We start from the raw sequence: 27,553 nt of genomic DNA, 5'->3' as shown, positions 1-27,553 counted from the left end.
CTTCACAGTTGCTCACATTGAATTTCATCAGAATTTTCTTCGAACATTTTCGTTAACTGTCTAAATGTTCCTGCATTTAGGAATATGAGATCCGATCATCGACACAGAGTGCTCAGAATGGCAAGATTTGGGAAGCTTTGGTGACAAGAGGAATGGCGAGCTCATTCAAAAAACGAAAATGAGGAACTTGTAAGTGTGTGGAAACTGAAGACACTGACAGGCCTCGAAAACTGCATTAAAAACACATAAAAATGTTAACACGGAGCTCAGAGAGTTACGATACATCCTGGAATGTAACTGGGTATGGAATTAAGGTAAACCCAAGCTGGTTTATCAGGAGTAAGGCAGTAGCCAAGGAAAGAGTATGTCCATGCCAGGACAAACGAGGGAATTAATGCGTGGAGGAAGTGGATGAAGTCTTTAACGAATATTATGTATTCGTATTCATAAAGGAGAAGGACAGTATGGATGGTTAGTCGAGACGGACATTATGGATGGTGAGTCGAGAGAAGGATGTGGTGATATTCCAGGGTACTTCAGTTTCGAAAAATTGGAGGATATACTGGTCGTTTTCTAAAGCATTCAGTTAGACAAGTGTGTTAGATATGATTGATCAATCACAGAGTGTTGATGGAATTGAGGGAAGAAAATGTTGGGGCATTGTCCACATTCTTTTTTATGCTCTTCTGGTCACAGGAGAGTTTACTGAGAATGGGAGAGAGTAAACATTGTTTCCTTTTTGAAGAAGGGAACGAGAGGTAATCGAAGAAAATTCAGTTCGTGAGCCTTACGTCAGTGGGAGGGAAATTACTGGAGAACATTCTTAAAGATACAGCTGACTCATGGAAAAACATGGGTGATGCGCGAAAGGCAGAATGACTTTGTGTGGGGAAGATCATGTCTCACAAATTCAATTGAACATTTTGAAGAATTAAGAAAGGTGATTGATGTGGGAATGGGGCTTGATGGTGGTCTTATGGACCAGAGCAAGAACTTTGATCGTGCTCCTTTTTGTAAGCTCACACAGAATTGAAGTCACACGGGATCAGCAGTCAGTCGATAAGATGGGTCAAGAACTGTGAGGTCATTTTGGACTAAGTCGGTGTGGGATGGTGTTTTTGTGAGTGGAGATATGTGAAAAGAGTGAGGGAGTTTTGATCGTGAGAATGATTGCGAGATGACACACCAGCATATCGGTCGGTTGGAAACTTGGAAGAGAGAAAAAAACACATGCAATTTAGTTTGGACAGTTGTTCGATGATGCATTTTACAAGGCCAATTGCAGGAGAGAAGCATCCAGTAGAAGAAAAAAAATATTAGTCATATCGATATCGGAACGGTTGTCAGAGTACAGCTCCACAATTCCCTGAAAGTGACAACATGGGTAATCATAGTGGTTAAGAAGACTTGGGTACATCTGTCGGAGTATACAGTATAAATATTGATGGATCATGTTACAGAGTTATAGAAATTTACTGTGGCCATATTTCGAATATTGTGTACAGTATTGGTTTTCACAGCAGCAGAACCGAGGTGTTGGAGAGCAAGTAGAAAAACGTTTCCAGAATATCGCTTGGTTTCTCGGATATTATTCTGAAAGAGAAATTGTACCAAATGGGTTGTTTTCACGTGGACATCAATGGCTGAGGAGCTACGTGATAGTTATTTACAAAATTGTTAAAGGCATAGAGCGGAGGGGAGTTAGAGGCTATTTTCACCTGGAGTAGAAATAGCAATAGCTCGGGACATATGCTTCAGAAAAAGGTGGGAAGTTTGATGGAGATGCGACAGGCTTTTTTTTCTTTTCTGTACAGAATGTGCCTGAAATACACTGACAGAGGAGAAGAAAATAAATTAGCAACATTTTAGAGTTATCTTAATGCGGAGATGAGTCGGTGAGGAATAGAATAGCATAGGATGTGTTGACGCAAGAGCGTTCTTTTTAAATTTAGAAAGGCAAAATATGCCAGTGCAGGTTTGTTGGGATGGAGGGCCTATCCCCGTGTCATTGCGTGCTAAGTATTACGACATAGGAAAACATCTCCTGCTTAATTTAAAACCAGTCACACAGAAAAGGTTTATCCCGTGCAGTCAGCTGTACATATTCGAGTGGAAAACAACTGCGTTGAGTAAACTTAACAACATAATTTCATAAAGTATACCAGAGAATAATTAACTAACCACGATTTGCAATTTGTTTCTCAAACCTATCTTTTCCCTTTCCTTCTGTAATTCTAGTCCGATACAACTCCCAATTAAGATTTACAAAACAAAATCCAATATGTTTGTCCAATGTGTGCAGGAGGGTTTCCTGACACAATATGTAGTCAGGCCAACAAGAGGTGAGGCCATACTGGATTTGGTTCTGGGTAACGAACCAGGCCAGGTGTTAGAATTGGAGGTAGGTGAGCACTTTGAGGACAGTGACCACAATTCAGTGACTTTTACTCGAGTGATGGAGAGGGATAAGTGTGCACTACAGGGCAAGAGTTATAGCTGGGGGCAGGGAAATTATGATGTGGTGAGGCACGACTTAGAAAATTAGGCTTCAAGGCATGGGCACAATTGATATGTGGAGCTTGTTCAAGGAGCAACTATTGAGTGTCCCTGCTAAGTATGTAACTGTCAGGCAGGGAGGAAAGGGTCGTGCGGGGGAGCCGTGGTTTAATAAGGAATTGGAATACCTTGTTAAATGGAAGAGGGCGGCCTATGTAAAGATGAGGCATGAAGGTTCAATTGGGGCGATTGAGAGTTATAAGGTAGCCAGGAAGGACCTGAAGAGAGAGCTAAGAGCAGCAAGGAGAGGACATGAAAAATCCATAGTTGGTAGGATTAGGGAAAACCCTAAGACTTTCTATAGATGACCTGGAGGAGGGGCTAGAAGATTGGGTGAGCAAGTTTGCGGATGATACGAAAGTCGGTAGAGTTATTGACAGTGAGGAAGGATGTGTCAGGTTACAGTAGGATATAGATAAGTTGCAGAGTTGGGCAGAAAGGTGGCAAATGGAGTTCAATGTAGCTACGTGTGAGGTGATTCACTTTGGTAAGAGTAGCAAAAAGATGGGGTACTGGGCTAATGGTCGGATACTTGGTAGTGTGGATGAGCAGAGGGATCTTGGTGTCCATTTACACAGATCTCTGAAAGTTGCCACCCAGGTAAATAGTGCGGTGAAGAAGGCATATGGCGTACTGGCTTTTATTGGTAGAGGAATTGAGTTCCGGAGTACTGAGGTCATGTTGCAGTTGCATCAGACTCGGGTGCGGCCGCATCTGGAGTATTGTGTGCAGTTTTGTTCGCCATACTATAGGAAGGATGTGGAGGCACTGGAACGAGTGCAGAGAAGGTTTACCAGGATGTTGCCGAGTATGGTAGGAAGATCGCATGAGGAACGGCTGAGGCACTTGGGGCTGTTTTCATTGGAGAAAAGAAGGTTTAGTGGTGACTTGATAGAGGTATACAAGGCGATTAGAGGTTTAAATAGGTTTGACCATGAGAACCTTTTTCCACAGCTGTTACGAGGGGACATACCTTTAAATTAATGGCTGGTAGGTATGGGACAGATGTTAGGTGTAGATTCTTTACTCAGCGAGTCGTGAGTTCATGGAATGCCCTGCCAGTAGCAGTTGTGGACTCTCCCTCTTTATGGGTATTTAAACGGACATTGGATAGGCTTACGGAGGATAGTGGGCGAGTGGAGGTTGTGTGGGCTTGGATCGGCGCAACATCGAGGGCCAAAGGGCATGTACTGCGCTGTATTTTTTCTATATTCTATGTTCTAACACTTCTTATCGCAAATGTAGGCAACTTTAGGTGCTTGTCTTCGGATCTTCCTGTGCCTTCTTGTGTCCTTGTCAGGAATTTCTGCGTCTCAGGCTCCTGATCGAAAAGGTACTTTTTAGAAAGATAACATTTCAAGCAGTCTGTTACATGGCGGGACTTGGCTGTTCTCCTCTCAACTGGTCAATTTTCCCTGGTCTTCTATCCGCAAAGCATCAGATTATGTCATTAGCTTTTAAGATTGTCAATATATTTAATTCAAACAGGATTGGAGTTTGGTATTTTTCGGGATATAATCTGAACTATTTGTCCGAATTCGAACTTGTTATTTTTTTGGCTCCAGGCACGACCTGATCATTTTGGTTGGCCAATTGTAACTTGCATTGTTGCCTTATTGAGAACAGTTGCCTGGAAGTTCCGCTGACTTTAAATCTCTGAAAGTACACCCACATCTGCATAACACCTCCCCCCTTAAAAAAACCCCATCATAATGAAAAGATCGCTGCATTTTCTTTACCTACTTTTTAAACTCGTTATCCTAACATACAAATAACTTTAGTATTAGTTCACCTTACCTTCTTCCCTTCCACCTGTGCGTGTGTGACATCTAAACTCTATCAGTTATATTTGTGATAACGCATCAGTGATTGTAGTCTTCCGATCTGGATATGTATTTTTTTTTTAATAATTAAACGTCTTTAACATAAGATTCCAACGAAATAGTCTCATATTCTCAACTTTAAAACATTCTAAGAATATAAGTGGATTGTGATCCGCGTACAAATCGTCTCAGAAATATTGTTCATGAAATGCACATTTAAATGTTGTCAGGTCAGTACCAAATTCAATGGCCCATTTTTGATTGTGGAACATTTCCACTGCAAGATGTTTATCATTTTTTCGAAAAGTAACCAGCTGGCAGTTCAATTCCATCTTCACCTTCCTGGAGGAGTACAGCTCCAATATCAATTGCATCGATGACGACTTTAATGTTTTTGAAACGTTTGGTGTTGCTAAAACTTGTTTGGTCGTGGATATCGATTTCAAATGGTTGAATGCCTTCTGGCATGGTTCTGTCCATCTAAACGTTGTGGTCTTCTTCAGAACATCTGTTAACGCTGCCAGTACACTGTTAACGTTTGTAACAAACTTCCAACAGAATTCGCTGAGTCCTAAATATTCAAAGCACCTCTTACTTTGAGGTTGGTCGTGTAAATGTATCGACAGCCATCGCTATGTGTTCCGAGGGAAGGAGATAATCCTTCCATGACGGATGTTATGTCCAAGATCATCACCTCCGTTTTCATAAATTCCATTTTATTTGCTTTATCACCATTTTTGCTTCTCGTAGTCATTCAATGAGGTCTGCCAACTGTAACAAGTGATCTTTCCAGAACCCATGAAATATCACGACATTGTCCAAATAGACTGCACAGTTTGTTAAACTAACCGAAGCGCTTGTCATGAGTCTTTGGAATGTGGCAGCAGCGTTCTTCATTCTGAAGGGCATCACTTTAAACTAATGTAGCAAATTCGGTGTTACAATGGGAGACATTTATTTTGCCGTCTCTACTACAGGTACATGCCAGTAGCCACGCATTAATTCCAATTTTGGTAGTGTAACCGACTTGTCTGAAACCATCGATACAGTCCTCCAACCTCGGAATTCGATATGAGTCCAATTTTGTAATGGCGTTGACCTTCCGACAATCTGTATAGAATCGTTGCGTCTCGTCAGTTTTGGGCACTAAGACGGTCGGCAAACTCCACGCGCTCTGGCTTGCTTCAATGGTGTTCTCATCGAGCATGGCCTCCACCTTCATTTGGACCTGTCTGGCTTTCAAATCTTTAAACCGATAGGGGTATTATTTTATAGAACAGTATTCCCTTCATCTACTTCATGTACAATAGTATTAGTCCTCTTCATCTGATTTTTACTTCGTTCCTTATGTTCCAACTCTTCCAACACCGTTCTACTCTCCTGAGAATGGTAACTAAGTAATCTATCCCACTCCTTAAGGACTTCCTCATATTTAATCTATTCTGAGGTACTTCAAAATCCATACCATCTGGATTTGATTCCTCATTTTGCGCGCAGTAACTAGCACCTTTTTCTCCAGTTCTGTTTCTCTGCTATACGTTTTCAACGTCTTCACATGACATACTTGATAGCTCCTTTTCATTGATAGCATCTTTACTAAATAATTCACGTGACTCAACTTTTTCTCAATTTGATAGGGACCGCGAAACGTGGCTTTGAAGATATCTGCTATCATTAGAAACAGTACTATCAATTTATCCCCTGAGGAAACGTCCAAGTCTCAGAAGGTTTAATCTTCCACCTGCTTCAATCGACACCGTGCCCTCTTTCGCTGCTGTACAACTAACTCTACTACTCGATTTAATCTCTCCATCCCGTCCGATACATAATCGAATTCTGAGATCTCTGACTTTGGTCCGACCAATTATTCTTTAATTTCAAAGGGTCTCTCACGTTATGATCGAATATTAACTCAAACGGAGTGAACTGAGTAGATTCGTTTGTGAGATCTAGAATGGCAAACAATACCAGTTGGATGCTTTTATCCCAATCATTTGAGTAATCCTGACCATATCCTCTTGACATGATTACACTGGATTTAAAGTGCTGTATACCTAAGCTATCCATGGCCTCCTTAAACAGCCTCACATTAAAATTTGACCCTTGGTTCGTCCGCATCCCCCTGGGCAGCTGGTACCGTGTGATGAAAGCTGTTAACTCCTCTACTACTGTTTTTGCACATAATACTCTGTAATGGAATTGCTTCCGGAAATCTGGTAGTCACACCCATTACGGTTAACAAGGACTATTTCCCAGTTTTACTTTTTTGGAGGGGACCTACACATTAAATTCTCACCAACGTGAAAGATTCTTCAAATGTGGTCATTGGCAATAGAGCTGCTGGTTTCATTACCGCCTGTGGCTTACCTATTATTTGGCATGCATGACACTTATGGTTTAAGTTAACCACATCCTTGTGCATTCCTGGCCAACAAATATGTTTTGTACCTTAGCCTGAGTCTTTTATAACGCTCGGTGTTGGTTCATGTTTTACGCATAAGATTACAAAGGTAACGAACCATGGGGAATTGGGGCAAACACACAGACATGGCCAGTTGTTTTGGTCAGAGAATCTTCCAGTGATAGCGACTGCTGTCGGGAGTATACGTGGAGTGGGAAGGGTGTAGTTACTGAAGAGGTTTACGCTGACATAGACAGTGTTAGGAATCAAAGAATCTGACAAGATAGCGAGGATTCTATAGATTAGAGGAGATTACAAACTAAGGATTATAGGAATTGGAGGAGATTACAACCAGAGGAAGGTCTGTAGAGTTGGGAAGACGTTAGGAGGACGGTCAGGGTCAGGATGGGGGCAACTTAAAGTAATATAGTGCTAGCGATGGTGACCGAGGAAGTGACAGTCAAAAAGAACGTTTTTTCTATCTCGATCAGTTTACACAGACATGTGAAATGTTCTTAGAGTTGCAGGCAGTACCAATGATTCGGAATGCAATATAACTTTTTTTTTCATTTCTCTATTCCGTTTGTATGAATTGTGCCGACGTACTCTGTATCTCAGATGAAACTTTGTGTTGATGATATTGTTGCATTGTACCTGATACTGTAACTGAAGAGTGCAAATCAGATGGTGCTGCAAGTGTCGAATACATTTGAGTACATGTGGAGATAAAGCTAATTCATTGATACATTTATTCGAAAGTTGCAGTAGCAAAAAGAATCCTAACGACAGGAAAAAATGACAATCATATGGAACTTTGTGATAACTGCAGAAGCTTACATAAGCGACACGTGTACAACATATTCTTCACAGATTTAACGAGAATAGTGGTATCCAGGCAAGATTCTAAAGAAAAGGGTGGTCGACTGCGGTAAGATGCGATGATACAGAAAGTTGCAAAGATTGGCACAGTTCACAAAGTTCACAAGGATTATAGGAACCGGAGGAGGATTCATTCAGGATATGCTATAGGGACGAGAGGAGGTTACATCGACAGTGTGTATTCAATGGATTGGAGGTGATTACAGCAATTGTGAGAGTGGTGGATGATGTAGTCGGTTACAGAGACAAGGACGGTTGTGAAGACTGGATGAAGTTAGAAATACTGAGGGATTCAGAGTTTGAAAGGACTGTTCGGACTGGCCAAGGTAACAGGGAGAGAGAATTGTCCGCACTACAAGAGGTGACAGTAATCAATTGGATGTTATCCATTCACTGATGGTTTCAGTGACTGCAGGAGGTGACAGCGTTAGAAAGGCTAGTAGTAATGGTAGGCTGTCACAGAGACAGAGAAGATTTCAAAGATTGGGCGAGTTTACAGATCAAGGGAAGGTTAAAAAGGTTTTATAATGTCACATAAAGGGAGTATTGACTAGAAATGCTGTACAAACTGGAGTGATTTAATCAGCTAAGGTGATTTACAAGTATGGTAGAAGATTAAAGGGAGTGAGATGCAATCTGACAGAATCGGGGAATGCTTCAGGGAAAGGAGAAGTTTATAGGAATATAGAGACTGTAGAGTCAGGAGGATGGTGCTCAGATCGGGAGATTCCTAATGGCTGGAGGATGTTACAGAGGTAACCTGAGCTGGAGTTACTTGGCAAGATGACCGAGATAAGGATTTGGTAGTTTATTGGGTATGGTGAGCAGCATTTTGTCAGTTTCGAAGTCATTACGGAGAGAGATAAGGATTGTGCAGAAGATAATAGTCTAAATTTAGGTAAGGCCAATTATCATTAGGTATCACTAGACATTCTAACCGCCTTTCGACAGGATGTGACAAATATAATCTGGGAAGAACTATTTGCAGTTGAGTCAAAAATCGGGAAGTGGTAGGAATGTAAAGTAATACAGTGGGAATTCAGGGATAGTTTGTTCATCAAAAGTGAATGACAAAAGGTAGTAATTCCAGTCAATACTGATCATTACTGGTGAGTTTGATAAATAAATTACAGTATAATAAAAACAGCTGAAGGAGACGACAGGGGCGTTCTTAAAAATGAGGTGCAGACAATGGCCATGAACTATCCTTGGCAGGTTCTGTTAAGGAAAAGACAGAAGGTGTTTTATAAGATAGTTAGAGTAATAATGATTACCAGGAAAAGAATAGGACGTTTTAGAAACCAAAGCGATAATCTGTGTATGCAGCCGAATGAAGGAGGTGAGGTCTTAAAATAATACTTCTCATCAGTATTCACACTGGAGAAAGACATTGTCGCCAGAGATTTCAGTTCGAACGTTGAGGTTCCAGAACCTGTTAAGATCAATAAGGTTGTGGTATTAAATGTTTCGTGGGCATAAAGGTGAAGAAATGCCAGTTCCCAAGAGAATGTATTCCAGGATGCTATAGGAGGGAAGGGAGGAGATTGCAGGAGCACTGGCGTATGTATTTAATACTTTGCTGGACACAGGTGAAGTGCTCCAAATGAAGGCTGCTCCAAAAGGGAAGAGCCTATGGAATCCAAGATAAGTTGGCAATTTGGATCCAAAATTGGTGGACGGTTCCTTTCGTGATGAGCAGACTTTGCCCAGTGGTGTACGACGGTGACATGCGGCGGTACCACAACTGTTTATTATCTACATTAATGGTTTGGATGTCAAACTAGAAGGTATCAGTAGAAGGTTTGCAGATGACATGAAATGTCAGCGTGCTGTCCACAGTGAGGTGGATAGTTTCTGTATACAGTCTGATATTGATCCGTTGAAAAACAGTGCAGGGTAATGGAAAATGTAGTATACTTCTGCTCAGTATGATTTAATACAATTTGGGAGGTATGATAAACAGAGCACATACCTGGTGAACGATGGATCCTTAGGGAGTGTTGAGGAACACACGGACTTCAATGATCAAGTCCATAGATCCCTGAAGTTGTCAGCACCGTTAGACAGGGTGGGGAAGACACCTGAACTGGAAGCGGGAGGGGATTTCATCTCCAGCTGGGGAAATTCTGGAACTACCCAAGAGGAGTTAAACTAATCTGGCAGAGATATTGGAACCTGAACAGTTGTAAGGACAGTAAGAAGGTTGAAGCTGTTGCAGACGTTAAATGAGTAATTTCAATGAACAATGCAGACAAATATAAAGCAAGCAACGAGGGAAAACTGATGAATTAAACTGAATTCATTTACCTGAACGGGGCCTGACAGCTAAGGCAGATGAACTCAGGGTATGGATGGGAACATGGGACTGGGACTTCACAGGTATTACAGAAACACAACTGAGGGAGAGACAGGACTGTCAGTTCATTACTCCAAGGTACAGATGCTTCATGAAGGATAGAATGGAAGGAAAGAGAGGAGTGGTGTTGGTTTTGATTGGGGAAACCTCTGTTATGACACGGATTAATCCCCACCCAGACAGTTGCTAATTTGGAAGTCCTACCCTGAAACGATTTAACCCGTCATCTTGGAAAACTCGAAAGATAAGGAACTATTCACCCAAATCACTATTTAAACTAAGAATTGATTTTTTTTAAATAAAAACTAACAGAGTAATTGAGTAATAACTATTTACTGTTCCTTTCTCTTACCCATTTTTCTTCCTTTCCCCGTCTACATGGTACCACAAAACCCCCATTAAGATTTACCAAAAGCTTCAGATTTCAAAACCAGTCAGTTGTCGAATCTTCACTTTACATCTTCCTCTGTCTTCAGGTTTACAGGTCATTGACAGAAAGAGGTATCTTCAAGATAACCATTTTACGGGCCATCTGCACATGCTCGTGGCTTGGCAGTTCTCCCCTCAACTGTTAATTGTTTTTCGATTTCATACCCAAAGCTGATCGGTTCAGTGGTGTTAATATTGTCAAAATGCTAAATTCAAACTTGATTGGAGTTTTGTAATTTTGGGGCATAATTTAAACGGATTGACTGATTCGAATTTTTTTTGTCACATAGCATCCCAGGCACTGCCAACTGCATGGCGAAATGTTACATTGCAAATTTTCTAGTACTCGGTGTATTTGCTAAGTCCTTCAACTCATTTAGAACTTCATAACACACTCCCCGAAAAAAATCAAAAGGAGCAATCATAATGAAAATGCGGTTTCACATTTTTGTCTATTTTTCAAACATATTGCCATGACATGCAGATTACTTCAATCTAATTTACCTTAACTTCTTCGTAATATTTCCGCTGGTGGATGTTAAGTTTCGTCGAAACGTAACTCAATGACATTTCAACACCATTCTCATCTTACTATAGCAGTACAGCTTCTGCTCCTATGTCACTAGCATCGACGACGACTATAAAAGTTTTTGTGAAGGTTGCTGTGGTTTGGTTTTCAAATAGTTGAATATCTCCTGGCATTGCCATGTCTAACAAAACTTTGTGCTCTTCTTCAGTCACGTGTTGTGGACTGGACGTTTTTACGTATATTGATGGGCTGTAACTATGTTCCCATTGCTTCAGATGCTGAAGGATAACCTTGTCAAGTGTTATCAAATCACGAGGGGCATTGATAGGATGAATAGCGAAGGGCTTTTCCCCGGAGGCGGGGGGGTGTCCAAACCCAGAGAGGATAGATTTAAGGTGACAGGGAAAAAATTTAAAAGAGATGTAAGGGGCAGCTGTTCCTCACAGAGGTTGGTGTGTATATGTAGCGAGCTGTCAGAGGATGTAGTATTTGGACTACAATTACGACATTTAAATGACAATTGGATTGGGACATGCATAGGAGGGTTATTTGCCAAAAAAAGAAAAATAGAAGTAGTTCAGTTTAGCAAACCCGGTGAGCATGGATGGTTTGAGCTGGAGGGTGTATTTGCATATTGCATGATGCTGTGAGTCTGTGACTGTATACCTCCACTTTTATCACTAAAGTTTAAATGCACTCACCTCATTTACAGGTCAAAAATCGCCTGTAAATGCCTTCAAAGATTTACCTCTCCAAACTTTATTAAATAGAGAATTCTTGACATTGATATGGTAATGAAGACCACAGCAGCAGCAGAATTATATTCAAGCACGCTCTGTCACTTTTTATTCGGGATATTCCCTCGGTCTCCAATTATCATCAAGCCGATCTATGATCCAATGATAGTGTTACTGAACATAGCCGGGTCAGAAATATGTGTGCCTCAACCTGATGACGACTCGTTAATGCTATCACACTTGACTGTTTTTTTTCCAAACAGCAGAACTAACATCTCATTTGAGGGTATAAGAATCCCAACACTAATAGACCAAGAGTCCTGTCACATCCAGTCATAAATGGTGATGGACGGTTAAACAACTCACTGGAGAAATGCCCCACAAATACTCCCATGCTCAATAAAGGAAAATCCCTGTACATTAGTATAATAGACAAGGATGTAGCAACTGCACCATCCTCAGCCAGTAGTGTTCAGTCGATTATCAACTTCACCCTCGTCATGATGCCCGCAGAATCACAGATGCCAGACTTCAACCAATCGATTCGCTGCACGTGACACGAATTAAACAGCTGAACACAATAGATACGAAAAAGGAATTGGGCCTGACACCATTCCTGCAATAAGAATGAAGACTTGTCTGGGCAACAAATTATGTCCGCACGTGTCTATTTTACTCTGCCTGCAACTCTGACATCTCTCCGACAATGTGGAAAATGACTCAACTCTGTCGCGTCCGCAATAAGGATGAATACAACCTGATTAATTACCTCCCCCTCAGTCTCATCACCACAGTCAAATTTGTGGGTATTCTTTTTGACAGAGCTGTCAAGCAGCACAGAAATAACATTCTCAGGGTAATTTCCGACATGTCTCCATGTGGAGGTGATGTTGTTGTGGAAATATCAATGGGTGACTAAACCAGATCAGGCGAATGCACTGGCAACTGGTAGACGTTTAAAACAATTAATAAAACAAAATCAACTGTGACATTAAAGCCAACGTCGATTGTAATCACCATATTGTTTCCCCAACGTACTTTCACTGAGGAAATCACCCGTTCGTTCCTGGTCTGGCCTAAAGGTGACTCCAGACCTACCAAACACGTGAAAAAGTCTTCAATGGTCTCTGAAACGGCCAAGTAAGTCTCTCAATTGTATCGAACTGCTCCATGGTTTTAAAGGATAAATCTGGCAGAACACTCAGCACCAGCCTCCATTTCAAAAAAGGAGTGAGTACCAGAGACTTGTCGACACTGTAGAAATGTCCTTCCAAACATATGAGAGCTTTCAAAAACATTTCCAAAGATTTCCAGTCGACTGCGCAGAAGCATCATGAATGGAGCAGATCATCCAATACAATGATCTTTCCCCATTCTAGTTCATTACCGAACGTCTCCTCAATCCTCTTTTCGCACAGACTGTACACAATTCTTAATGTGATTGACCTTGGGAAATATAAAATAGAAACAATACTAATCCATTTTGTCTGTCAGGTTTTGGACCCAACCCATTATAATTATGTCTGATCCGATATCTCCACAGTGAACACCTGCTCTCTCCCGATCCATTTAGAGGTTAAAATGCCTTGGCTTCCACAACCTTGTGTTCCAGAGAATTCCACAGTGTCACCAGACTCTCAGCGCTGGCATTTATTCTTAACTCAATGCAGATATGTCTGTTTGTATCTTATTATGTGACCCCTTGTTTAAGACGTCCCAGCCAGAGGAATTATTATCCCTGCTTCAAATCTCTCTCGACCTGTCTTCACCGAGCTCATCACTCATTTTCCCAATCTCCATGCCATACAGGCCCAAACTCTGTTTCCACATTAAGCCTGTCATCGCAGAGATTAGTGTGGCCATCATTTACTATATATTCTCAATGTCAGGTTTGTCCTTTATTAGAACAGGAGAACAAAACTGCACACAATACTGCAAAATGCTCGAGATGGGGTCTCATCAAGGTATTTGCAGCGACAGTAAGACGCCATTATTCCTCTACACAAATCCTTGATGTGCAAGTCAACGCACCGTTTATCTTCCTCACTGCTTTCTGCTCCTGAAATATTGCTTTCAGTGACTGGTGTACAGGGAGATCAAGATCCTTTTCAGTGTTACAGTTATCCAGTTGTTGGGTGTCTGTAGATTAGTCAGCATGCCATTGCCATTCCTATTATTGACTTCTGGCGTCAGATTTCGCCGCCCTGCATGGACCTCGGAGGACTGCGCGGAAGGAAACGACAAAAAGCCCCCTTTTAGAGTAACGTTTTTGTCTATTCACTTTTAAAATGGTAGGTTGCTATTCTATATTCCCAACAACGTGCAGAACGTCAAATCTGCACATCGATTTTCATCCGCCACGTGTTTGCACATTCATTTCACTTGTCTCAATGACCTTGGAGAGTTATCACCTTCTCCTCACCCACTTAAAATTAGACATTGTTTAGGACCCTCTGCCATGTTGGAAATATTGCATTTGATTCCCTCGCCCAAATGCTTGAGAGGTATTGGGAATAGCTGGGGCCCAAGTATAGATTCTTCTGACACCCCACGTGCCTTCCACTAAAAGAAAAACATTGCTTCCTTTCTACTCACTCTTTCCTATCAGTTGTCCCATCCTAAAAGAATATACATTTAGTAGGCTCATTTCCAGAAGATTTCATTTTGTACACTCAGACTGACACTTTACTGATATTCTTTCAGAAAACCCAAATGCCTTGTATCGATATATTCTTCATACTTTATCTCCCAGTCAGTTTTTCAATCATGATTCCTATTTCATAAATCTATATTGCTTTTACTCCTAATAATTTCTTCAAAATCGTCTCTTTACAAATTACATTCTATTCTTTTTTCTCACCAGACCTAACATTCCTATTATTACTAGAGAAAACATTCTTTAAATAGTGTTTTCTGCTGTGAAAATAGAATTGAAATCATTACGTCGGAGTTCTGCCATTTATTAGTTCTCCATTCTCTAGTTTTAGACCGTAAGGAGACTGCTCTTGTTCACATTTCGCTTTCGCACTGGCATACCATTAGAAGCTATAACAGTTCAGTCAAAATAACCTTGTTAATATACTTTTCAGTAACCCATGAAGTCCTGTCTAATGTTGCTCAATAATTGGCATTTCACAGCCATACAATCACAGCACCATAGGCTCTGTACCAAAGGAAATACAGCACGGTTTACCTAAATCCCACCTTCCTACACGAGGTCCGTCGCTGGGAATTTTCTGACACTTCAGGTGCTCGTACAAGTACTTTTTAACGTTCGTATGGGTACATGTGAAACTCCTGTCTCAGTAAGCATTTTCCAGACCCCCAACACCCTCTCCGTGTAAAGCTTTGCATCTTCTGTCAATCTTCTCAGGATCTTCCCAGTCTATTTTCTCGAATACTATACTTGCATCCTCCTTCTCCGAAGTAAAACTGATGTGAATCTCTCAGGTAACAAGTTGGCAATCTTCATCAGCTTCACACAAATGTTCTTCCCTTGGTTTCTAATGTAACCTAATTCTTCGCTGGTTATTCTGTTCCACTTGATGTCCTTGTGAAATATCTTGTGATTCTCCTTAAAATTGCCCGCTCACATTTCCCAATTTCTCTGTGATATTGTCTGTGTGAATTAAGTAACTTTCACTAAAATCACCCGTCATTTTTAAAGCACTTGGCAATATAGGCCGAGTTACCTGAATTTCTAGAATATACAGGAAGAAATTACTTTGATTCCCCAATGCAATCAATATGTGTATTACCATCTCATCTGGAATGATAGTATGACTGACATCTGGTTCGTCAGATATACCAATGTTCAACCAGACATGTTTGCATTACAAGCTCGTCATTGATTTGAAGGACTTTATTAACAAAGGTATGATTGTCAGACAGTATTTCTGGGAGGTTCCCAGATGTTCCTCCATGAAGATAGGCACAAAATAACGGATTAGGTTCTCGATTCTCTCCTACAAATAAAATCCTGTTTGCACACTCACAATTCCACAATTGACCTTGCTTGCTTTTTCTTTTAATTATCGGTAGAAGGTTTTCGCCAATGTTTATGATTCCACTTGCTTTACAATCTAGTTCTCTTTCTTATTGCCTTATAGGCTTCTTGCTTCACCATGCTTGGGTCCTAATTTTCCCTGAATCAATGGCTTCTCACAATATTTTCAATTTATCGCAGCTGCTTACTCTGATCTAATTAGATTAGATTAGATTAGATTACTTACAGTGTGGAAACAGGCCCTTCGGCCCAACAGGTCCACACCGACCCGCTGAAGCGTAACCCACCCAGACCCATTCACCTATATTTACCCCTTCATCTAACACTACGGGCAATTTAGCATGGGCAATTTGCCTAACCTGCACATTTTTTGGATTGTGGGAGGAAACCGTAGCACCCGGAGGAAACCCACGCAGACACGGGGAGAACGTGCAAACTCCACACAGTCAGTCGCCTGAGGCGGGAATTGAACCCGGGTCTCTGGCGCTGTGAGGCAACAGTGCTAACCACGGTCATCTTCCGTTTTGTTTACCATTATTGAGTCACCTTTCCCTTTTGATGTTTTCATCTTCAAGGGATAAATGTGAATTGTACACCTGAAAGTGTTTCTTTACTTAAAAGGCAGTGTCTGTCTTCCAATTCACTTTTCCAATTCACTGAAGTCAACTTGCCCCCACATCTTCTTTACATGCATGACTCAGTTTATTGGACAAAATTTCCAAAACAGAAATCATCAACCGTCTTGTATTCAAATATTATCGTGACAGAAAAATGTGCTATGATCAAAATTCCCAAAAAACTCCTTCACCACAAGGTTTTCAATGACGTCTTCTAATCACACAGTATCAACTCCAAAACAGCTTGATCTCTCGCTTTATGGTGAACTCATTATTAAACCAAGCCATCACATACACACTCATGAAATCCATTTTTCCGAGCATTAGCATTCATTTGGATTGAGCCAGTTTAGATGTGTCTAGAGTTGTTCTGTAACTTACATTGTTACTGCAGTACTCACAAACGTCTGTATCCAATTTCTGTTTTTGAACATGCCCGACATTTGTGTCACCGTTTTCACTTTGATAAATAACTTTCATCAATGCTGGTCTGTTCTAAGCTCTATTTTACCAGGTTCAGTAGAGTTTGGGCGACGTGGGTTGTGGGGTGATGCACGGTGGATTCAGCCAGACCTATTTTGACTTCTTTTAAGATCACACCTCTGCATCTTCTCATGTTCCTCTCAACTGTCATTATGATATTTACACCAGATCTCCTTTTTGTTTGGAGTACAGAAGGACAATGATATTTCAGCAATGCTGTGTATTCCGCCAGACAACTGAAACTGCTCGAAAGAAAGTGGGAACTTTATAGCAGGCTTGGAAATGATTGCTTCTGCCGTACAGTATCTTCGTGAGATCACATCTAGCTTCGTGTGTAAAGAGTTAGTTTCCACACTGAAAAAGGCATGTCAGACTTTGGTAGCTGTGTTGGCGCGCTCAACTGATTCCTGCAGTGAAGTTATGAATTTATCCGAAAAAGATGATCAGGTTGATCCCAAGCCCATTGGACTTTACAAGATTGAAAAATGATCTTATTTTTATATTGAACACTGGAAGGTATCAGAAACAGAAGCCAATTGCACAGTTAATGGAGGAATCCATTACACTTCTCCAACCGGTTACACAGGAACAGCAGAAGGATATTGAGGCCTTCGACCCTGTTAAACCAGTACAGGAGAATGCTATCCTGATGTGCCCAATCAGTCTCTCGAACCTGTAGCACAGTATCCAGAGTCGGCCATGCAACACCAGTGTCATGATACACAGCAACAGGATCAGTCCTTTCAGCCTCCTTAAGTCTGTAAAGCAGGAAGTGGAAGACGTCACAGGGTGACTGGAGGGTAATACATAGGGTTAACATGAGGCCACTGAGTTGCATCAAACTTGTTGCACCGGAATTGGAAAAAGGATGCAAATTATGAGACTCCTTTTGTGAAAGAAGGAATACGTTCACTTCACGTGTCTGTTGTATGGGAACAGGATGAAGCCAAATACTCCATCAGTCCTATTTCAGAGATGCAGCGGGAGACTATTCACTGTCTCCAGCCTGTTATGGAGGAATATGAGGACGGTCTTCCGTCGCTCAAACTATTATATATCAACAGGAAGGTTCCATAAGCCCTCCAGAGTCTTCGGCATCAACAATAGGAGAACCATCACGACGATTATGTGGAAATACCAGAAAAACAATAGCCAACCGGTTTTGTACACAAGGATGCAAATGAGTCCATTTAGCCACTACCGTCTCATGAACAGCAGCGAGAGCAGGCGACTTCACACTTTGTTTTTCATATATCGCATTGCATGGAATGGTGAGATTATAGAAAGATAAGAATTTTGAATTAAACAATATAAGGTAGCGAGAAAACTGTTAAAATTTAAGAAAAATTGTTAAAATAATTTTTTCAGTAATTGATTACTGGAAATTTCAAAAGGCAAACCACAATCCATCAGAATCAATATGATTTGACAAAGAATTAATCATATTTCAATCACTCTCTAAATCTCTTTGAAGATTTGAAAAGCAAGCTGGATAATGGGGATCCTTGAGATGTAATATTTCGACTTCCACAAGGCATTGAATACACTATGCAAAAAGTTTTTCTCTGTAAAATACGATTGCGTATGTTTAGAAGTAATTTATTAGATTGGATACCGAATTGGAGAAAAACAAAATGCAGTGAGATGGAATAAATGTATCATTTCCATTTTGGCAAAATGCAACTTCTCGAGTTCCATAGGGCTCGGTCCCCATGCCCCAACTGTTTGCAATCTAAACTGATACTTATTTGAGGGGATAGACATTCTATAACCAAATTATCAGATGACACAAACTCATATGTGAAATTTAAATGAAGATGTAATAAATTTGTAAATGGATATGAATAGAATGGGCCAACATTTGGCAGAAGAAAATGAACAACGAAAAGTATGAGGTTGTCTATTTTGGTCAGTGTAACAGAAAGAGAACGTCTTATCCAAACAGAGAGAGACTTCAGAATGCTGAGATGCAGAATTATTGGGTGTCCTCACACATATCACGGAAGGTTCAGATGCAGGTGCAGCAGGTAATGAGAAAGGTCAGTGTCATTTTAGCATTTATTTCTAAAACAGTCGATTCTAAAGAGAGGGAGATGTTGCTGCAAAAACGCAATGTATTTGTGAGATCAAATTGAATATTGTGTGCAGTTTTGCTGTCCTGACTGCTGGAAGGATATATTTGCATTTGAGACAGTTTAGAAGAGGTTCCCCAAATTGATTCTAGAGTTGTGGAGTTTGTCCTCTGAAGAGATATTGAGTAGTTCAGTCCTACACTGTCTGGAAGTTAGAAGAATGAGAGGAGTTCTCATTGACGTATGTTGGTTGCTAAAGGTGATTGACAGTGTAGATGTGGAGTGGATATTTCCTCATGTTGACTAACCTAGAACAGGAGATCACAGTTTTAGGATAAGGTGGAACAGACTTTGAACAGGGCTGAGGACATTTTACTTCCCTCAAATCGTTGTAAATCTGTGTGATTTTATGCCCCAGAGTGCAGGGGATGCTGGATCGTGTGAAAGTGAAGTGAATGGAGAGTCGGCAGGAAAGTGCATTTGAGCCCGAGATGACAGAACCATGATTGTGTTAAATGGCGGGGCAGGCTCGAAAAGCTGAATTGCTGTCAAATGCTCGGCATTCTTACTCAGCCCTTCGAATGTTTTACACAAGAATGGGGGTGGATTGGTTATCAAACAGGCAGCAGGCACCCAGGATAAATCCGGTTTAATCTGTTTGACAGACCATAACCATTGGAGTTGTATAGTGGCCGGTGCTCGGTCTTCAGTTATTTACAATCTGCATCAACAATCAGGAGGAGGGAACAGATGTACTGTAACTAAGTTTGGCGATTAAACTAAGATAAACAGGAAATTAAATTATCGGGGAAGTTGGAGATTATGGAAATGGATATCGATAAGTGAAGTCAGTCTGTGTTAGTTTAGTGGTGGAATTTAACGTAATATAATACATGTCATTTTGATTTCAGTGAGACTGGCACGGAATATGTTACTGAAATATAGAGACAATACTGGACTTAGTGATACAGTGCGCACTGGAGGCTTCAATCCAAACCGTTCAGATATCGGACGTGGTGCTCCATTCCCTAATACTCTGCTCCCTGATGTTCCAAGTGCCCTGTTGTTCTGATACACGATATATTTCTTCCGTCACCAAACGGTGACACTGGCGTCGACATACGAGGAGATGATTGATATGGCACCGCCCTCCTGTCTGGAAAGTCCGGATCAAAGAAGTTGAATGAAAGTGTGACACTAACAACCGGTGGCAGCACGGTCCACCCCCTGGTGTGAAGCTGCAGGTCGTGTTGAAGGAGGTGATACTGCACTGTGACGGATTCATTGTTACATTAGTGCCCCCTTACACTCAACTCCTGGGTTAAGTGTAGCTTGAGAAACTGTTCTTGGAAAACAATGTGTGGATACGGCCAAACTCCTTTCCCCAAACGCACTCACTCCGTGGTTTCAGATCAACCCCACACTGGAGCCTCTGCTCTTTTGTTGGTAATGCTATGCACCCAGTTGCTAGAACTACAGTCCCCATGCTTCATTCAGAGTTGGGTCACTAATCCTCATCACTCCCGGAATATCAGAGGCAGCTCACTGCACAACCTGCAGCAAACCAACCTCAGCACCTTAACTTAAATTTCAAGGACATGCGTCAGTCAGAAGCCTCTCGTGACTAGTTAGATGCCTGCCTTTCCAAACATACGTGAAGGGTTTTCTCATGTAACTGACCACACGATCATCTGAAAAGGACAAACATAGATGCTCGGTGGACAGGCACTGGCCAGATTTCAAAGATGTGAGAAAAAGCTGCTGAAACTCCCCAGTCCAACATGGAGAACCACATGGGACACACCAGAAGTGAACGCCAGCCCGACACAGCCCATTTCAGTGCTTCTGAGGTTCATAATTCCAGCACTCCATACACTAGGGAGCTAAATGTGAACATACCTGGGTTGTACAGGAGAGCGTGAGGTATACATTTCGCACATTGCTTCTGAGCTTCATGATGTTGTATCCGGGAATCTAGGGATATGAGCAAGAAAGTCGGATTAAGGTACAGAAGGACAGACATTTATATTATCATTGGATTAGTACTTGATCGGCAAGTTGCAGAAATCAGCGTCTGCAGTCATTGTTTTTACCAAGTTGCAGAAATGTGGGTCGTCTTAAAGAAATCGGACAGGATTGACGAATCAGATTTTGATGAGTCCAATATCAGGAATGAGAACGTAAAATAAATGTGGCGACAAATCAGCTGAAATAGACAGTGATATCAGATAATCAATCTACCTCAGAGAATCAGATACCACAAACCAAATGAGATGTCAGTGCAGTATGGAGCAATGTGCAGACCAGTCGAATATCCTGCTCAATGCACCGCAACAATCTGTGCAGACCGTGCAGAACACACTAGTCGATTAGCTGCCTGTCCAGCATGGGGATCCTTGCAGCGAATAGCAGTGAATTGATCTGTGAAACAGGAGCTGTTGCCCTCGCGGAAAGTACAGCTGTGTGCAACGCCCCTGTGCATTGCTTGCTAACACTGTGTTCGATCACTGTCGAACAGATGGAACCGTGCAGCCCCTGCTGGAAATGACAGGAGGTACAGCTCCCATCATTCAGAGCTCCATATCTCAATTGAGCCAAGGGATATGGAACATCGAGACAAGAGAAAGAAGAGAACTAACGTATGTTTGAGGGGGCAAGGGTCAGAAACGGCTTTAAAGGGTTTCAAGGTAGTCAGGAAGGAACTGAATAATGGACTAAGCGGGAGCTGGAAAGAGGCATGAAAATGTGGGTCGGATTAAGCAAAATCAGAGCGCATTCTATACTAATGTGGGGAACAAGAGGGTGGCCAGAGTGAGGGTAAGGCTGATCAGGGTCGGTGTAGGGTACTTTCACCTGGTATTGGAGGAGCGAGAGTAAGTCTTTAATGAATAGTTTGCTTCGGTATTCTGTACTGAGAGAACCCTTGATGTTTCTGAAAACAGCGTGAAACAGACTGATATTCTGGAACAGGTTGATGTGAGCAAGGAGAATTTGCCGAAAATTTTGAAAAACGCACAGATAGATAAATCTTTTGGGTCGGACTCAAGATTAGTATGAGAGGCTAGGGAAGAGATTGCTTTGGTATTGATCTTTTCACATTCACTGTCCACTGGAGTAGTGCTTTGTGATTTGAGGGTGGAAATGTTATTCCTTGTTCAAGAAAGGGAATAGGGTTAATCCTGGTAATTACAGACCATGATTCTTATGCCAGTGGTTAGCAACTTATTGGAGAGGATTCCAAGATGCAGGACTCATTATTACCATTGTTTGATTAGGTAGACTCAGCATGGCTTTTTGTGGGGCGGTTCATGCCTCACAAGCCTATTTGAAATCATTGACGATGTGACAAAACACGTTGTTGAAGGTAGAACATTGGATGTGTTGTAAATGGATTTTACCAAGGCATTGATAATTTTCCGCATGGTTGGCTTATTCAGAAAGTAAGGAGACATGGGATGCAGGTTGATCTAGATATCTCGATCCATAATTGGCAGTCTCATAGAAGATAAACGATGAACAGTATTCACCCTGGAGCTCAGTGAACAGTGGTGTTCTGCAGAGATCAGTTCTGGGATATCTGCTCTTTCTGATCTTTATGAATGACTTCGATGTGTAATTGGAAGAATGGATTAGGAATGTTGCTGATCACGCTAATATTGTTCGAGTTGTGGACAGTGTGTAGTCTTATTGTAGGTTTCACCGAGACATTGACAGGATGCAGAATTGAGCTGATAATTGGTCGATGAAGTGCAATCTGGAAAAGTGTGAATAATACACTTTGGGAGTTCAAATATGAATTTGAATACAGCATACAGGGTTAAAGGCACAAATTTTGGTAATGTGGAAAAACAGTGTAATTTGGGGTCTATGTCAATATACATCAAAGTTGCCATCCAGTTTGTTAGAGTTGTTAAGAAGGCACATGGTGCGCTGGCTTGCATTAGCCTGGGACCTGACTTTATGAGCCGCGAGGTTGTGATGCAGCTGTATAAAGCCCACATTAAGCCGTTGCTATGAATTTGGAAGTGTGCCCTGTAGCTTAAAGAGAGAGTGAATGATATTCTGTACAGAGTGTTCACAAGCACCTTTGTTATGACTAACTTGCAGTCTCAGAGTTTCCAGAAAAACGAAAAATATGTAACATCTCGCTGTGAAATAGATAGCTAGGTTTTGGTTGCTATTTTGACAATAATTCGAATTTAACCAAGCAGTTTAAATTATGTCACAGGATACTAAAATTCAATCGATTTTGTATTCATTGTTTTGTCAAAATTGAACAAATGAGAGGATCGATATTTGGATGATAAAGAGGCAGTCAGTTGGAATGTTACAGAGAGGGTAAACCGCCATCGAGAGAGACTGACATTTAAAAACTCTCTATCAAGGGTACTTTTTTATATGAAGCATTTTCACTGTAGACAACCCAGGGAGATGCTTGCCGAAGAGGTAGGGCATTGAAGACGGCAACCGCTGTCTGGTTCAGAAATTAAGTTTATGTATTCTTAATACAAGTTTTGGTTGGAATACTACGTTGTTATGAAGTTGGAAGCGGATTACAAACAGTTTAGATAATGGTGGGCATGAGCTATGAACAGTTGCTGTTTAATGATCACTTTTAGACAAAGGAATAAATTGTTTTCTTTTGTTTTTTAAAATAGTTGATTTTGTTAATTCTCTTTCACTTGTATATTAATAGCTTACAAGGCAGCTAAAGCTTGCGAACTTTAATTAGCAGAAGGCTTCATTGACGTGTCATAACACCACACTTGAAATATTGTGTTCAATTCTGGTCGACTTATTCCACGAAATGTGTGAAGCTCTAGCGAGGGTGCAGAGGACAGCAGAAATACTGACACAGACCACATAGAGCGACTAAAATATTGAGAACGTCATCACGCAGAAAAGTAAGTACTGCCAGATTTCCTATGTCTGTATTTTGGTCAGTGTGTCAGTGTGTGTACTATATGTGTATTGATGACTGCGTATCTTTGTGTGCATTTGCATCTGTGTATCAGTATTTGTCTTTGTATGGCTGCATTAGTATCTGTGTGACTCTATAATATTCATCTTTGTGTGCATCTTTGTGACTGTATTCGTCTCTGTGTGTCTCTGTGTGTATCGTTGAGCATGGCACCTTTACCACGAACACTCACACACGCTGAAAGAGGCAGGAATACTTTTTGTACTGAGGCCCCTCAGAGTAATGTATGTGTTTGCTCTGTAATGTCGAATCAATTTATGTTTGAAGATTATTCGTAACAGAATGTGCACATTAAAGTGTATTTCCATTTGTAAGGTGATGTGATGAATTTATTGTACGTTCTTTAATTTTAAATCATTTGTAATGCAATCCTACAAACTATAAGTGAGAATGGATTAAAAAAAGCTCTGAAACTGGCCCATTGGTGATGGCAAAATTTCAAGAACAACATTACTCCGTATCAGCCAAAAATGTTCTGTGCTTCCAAAGACAGTATTTGAAAAAAACTAAACAACCGTGCATCGTGAGAGTTTCACAGTATTGATGTCCTCTCAGAGTAAGAAAAAAGCATATCTGCCATTTTTGCGGTTGTTTGGAGAAGTCATTGAATGTGTATAAAATTCACGGGGACAATAAGATGACGTGGGGCGGCGGGAGTTGATGCCAATTCCAATTGATTTATTGGAAAAACCACAGAGACAGCATTTCACAGAGATACAGACAGAGAGCACACAAATATAACTGCACATATTAAACAGCTACCACATATACATGTGGATATGCTAACTTACATGCAAACACATCGACATTTCTTTAGGACAGAAATAGGTTTATCATTCATACGGTAATCGATGGTCAGTTGGAGAAGGCACGAGAATACGGCTGAGAAGCATTTCAAACGTGATCAATTGGCACAGCAGATCCACTGGGTTAAATGTCCCAATTCTGCTAAAATTTCTGTTTCCTGAAGTGAGTCATTTTAGAAGGTCGAATTTAAATGCAGATTGTAGGTTCAAAGGCAGGATTCTTGGCAGTGTTGAAAAACAAAGGGATCTTGAAGTCAATGTCCGTAGACCCTTCAAAGTTGCTACCCAATTTGAACGTTGTTCCGAACGCATATGGTGTGTTAGCTTTCATTACCAGGACGTTGCTTCTCTATTGAGCCCTGGTTCGATCACACTTAGAATGTTGTGTCCAGTTCTGGTCGCCCGATTATAGAAAGAATATGCAAGCTTTAGTGTGAGTGCAGTAGTGATTTACCAGGATGCTGCCTGTACTGGGAGGGGGAGGGGCATGACTGTTGAAGAAAGTTGGTGGGATCTCGGGCTTTTTTTTCATTCGAGTGATGAATGAGGAGAGAGGTGTGCACGATGAAGAGATGCATAGATAGGGTGCAAAGCCAGAAATTTATTTCCCAAGGTGGAAATATCGATCACAAAGGGACCAGAATATTAGGGTGATTGGAGGAAGGTTGAAGGAAGAGATCCGAGGTGTTTGTAATGAGGTGCCAGCAGGTGTCGTGGAATCAATACATTAGGACATTTACACAACTCTTGGATAGTCACATGGATGACCGTAAAATCAAGGTATGTAGTGTAGTTTAATTTTAGAGTAGGATAAAAGGCCAACGAAGCATTGAGGGCTGAAGCGCTTTACTGTACTGTACTCTTTTATGTTCTATGTTCCAATTTCTTATACTCTTGTGAGCTTATGCTATCTGGAATTCCGCTAAATTCAGTGGAGGCAAAATTTGGTATGTGTTTCATTGAAGAGATTTAGTGGACATGTGGATAGTTATCAAGGGCTGAATGGTCAATATCTGTTCCTCGTTGTTGCATCCTTGTGTCTCAAAATACAGGGGATTGTCGAGAGAGAAACACATTTGAGAATAAGGGCATTCACACTTCTGACTGAAGAAGGGATGTTCGTTACTCTTTAGCGTTGTGTGAGCTGTGGATTTCTCATGCCCAAGGAGCAGTGAAGAATGGGTTACTGAAAACATTCAAGATTCAGGTCCATAGATCTTTGATGATCAAAAGAATCCATGCCAACTGGGAACAAACAGGAAAGTGTTATGCAGCAATATTCACATCAACATTGCATATTCAAAATGGTGCAGAGGGCTCGAGGGGCTAAATGACCAACTGCTGCTCGCAATCCATGTGGTGTACACTCACTCAATCCCTTGATGCTGTCAAGAGTGTTGCGCCGGAAATGCACAGCAGGAAATTCGTCGTTTTGGGCAAAAGCCCTTAATCATAAGCACTATTTTCTTATTAAGGGCTTTTGCACGAAACGTCGATGTTCCTGCTTCTCGGATGCTGTCTGACTTGTTGTGCCTTTCGGGCGCCACACGCTTGATTCTAATCTCCATCATCTGCAGCATTCACTTTCGCCTCTCGATGTTGTTACAGAAGGGAAGGAAGATCGCATTCAGCCAGTCAGCATCGATGCAATAAGACAGGAGGATAACATTCTGTTCCCCTAGTTTTTACAAAGGGTTAGGGTGAAGTCATTCAGCCTTATGAGTACATTACACAGAACAGGAGGAGGTCATTCAACATTTCTAGCCTGCTGCACAGGAACAGGGGAGCACTGGGTAATGTCAGACAATCGACATTAGGATTAGATGTTTCTTTTCAGGTTGGAAAAATTTATATTGGTGGAGTGCCACAGAGTTAATTATTAGATTAGCAACTATTTAGAATCTGTCAATGTTTTAGATGTGTGCACTGATTGGATTGAGCTCAATTAGCTCAGCAAACAAAATAGTAATTTAATCAGATGCCAATTGGTGGTAGAGGGTCTGTAAGGGGATAGAGATATCTGGGTTTTGTGCAAACCTTCAGCAGAAACAGTATAGACTGGAATAACGAAATTCGTGCTCTGACAGAGTGTAAGACAACAGTAAACTACTTAAATGGAGAGAAATCACAAATTTTATTAATAGAAATCTTTTGTGCGGCCTGGTACATAAATCACACAAGGTTAGTATGCAGATGCACCAAGTGATTAGGACCATATATGGAATGATTCTATTTCATACAACTGCTATCAGAATGATTTACTGCGTCTGGACAGAGCATTTCTGAGGCCACATCTGATGTATTGTATGTAGTTATGATTCCCTAATCTGAAAATAAATATATCCAATTGTTTTCGAAGCTTTGCAAATATATTTCACTTTACTTGCTCCTGGAAGAAGACCATGTTCTGTCATTAAGCACGGAAACATACCCTTCCGTTGAACTTGCTCATGCTGACCAGATATCCTGAATTAATCAAGTCTCATTTGGCAGCATTTGGCCCATTTCCGTCTAAACCATTCCTATTAATGTATTTATCCAAATTGCTGTTAGATGCTGTAATGGTCGCAACTTCCAACAGAACATATGGCAATTAATTCCATGCACTCCATGAAACGGTTACCACTTTTGTCCTTTTCAATATTTCACCTCTCAACTTAAATCTATGTGCTCCAGTTTTGGAGTCCGCCTAAGTCGAGAAATGACGTTGGTGATTTACCATTTCTATGCCCGTCTTGGTTTTATAAACATTTAGAAGGCCAAAACACTTCAGAGTCGAGAATGAGAGGTGCGTAGCTGATGGACATTTCCCCTGGCATGGTACACAAGAGCTAAGGATTCAAATTTAAGAAAATAATGTATACATTTTAACGCAGTT

This window comes from Chiloscyllium plagiosum, unplaced genomic scaffold (assembly GCF_037043375.1).
Source record: "Chiloscyllium plagiosum isolate Xiang-an unplaced genomic scaffold, Cpla_swu_hap1 HiC_scaffold_45, whole genome shotgun sequence".
Classification (NCBI taxonomy): Eukaryota; Metazoa; Chordata; class Chondrichthyes; order Orectolobiformes; family Hemiscylliidae; genus Chiloscyllium; species Chiloscyllium plagiosum.
The sequence above is the reverse complement of the archived record's forward strand: the minus strand, read 5'-3'. Positions refer to the sequence as shown.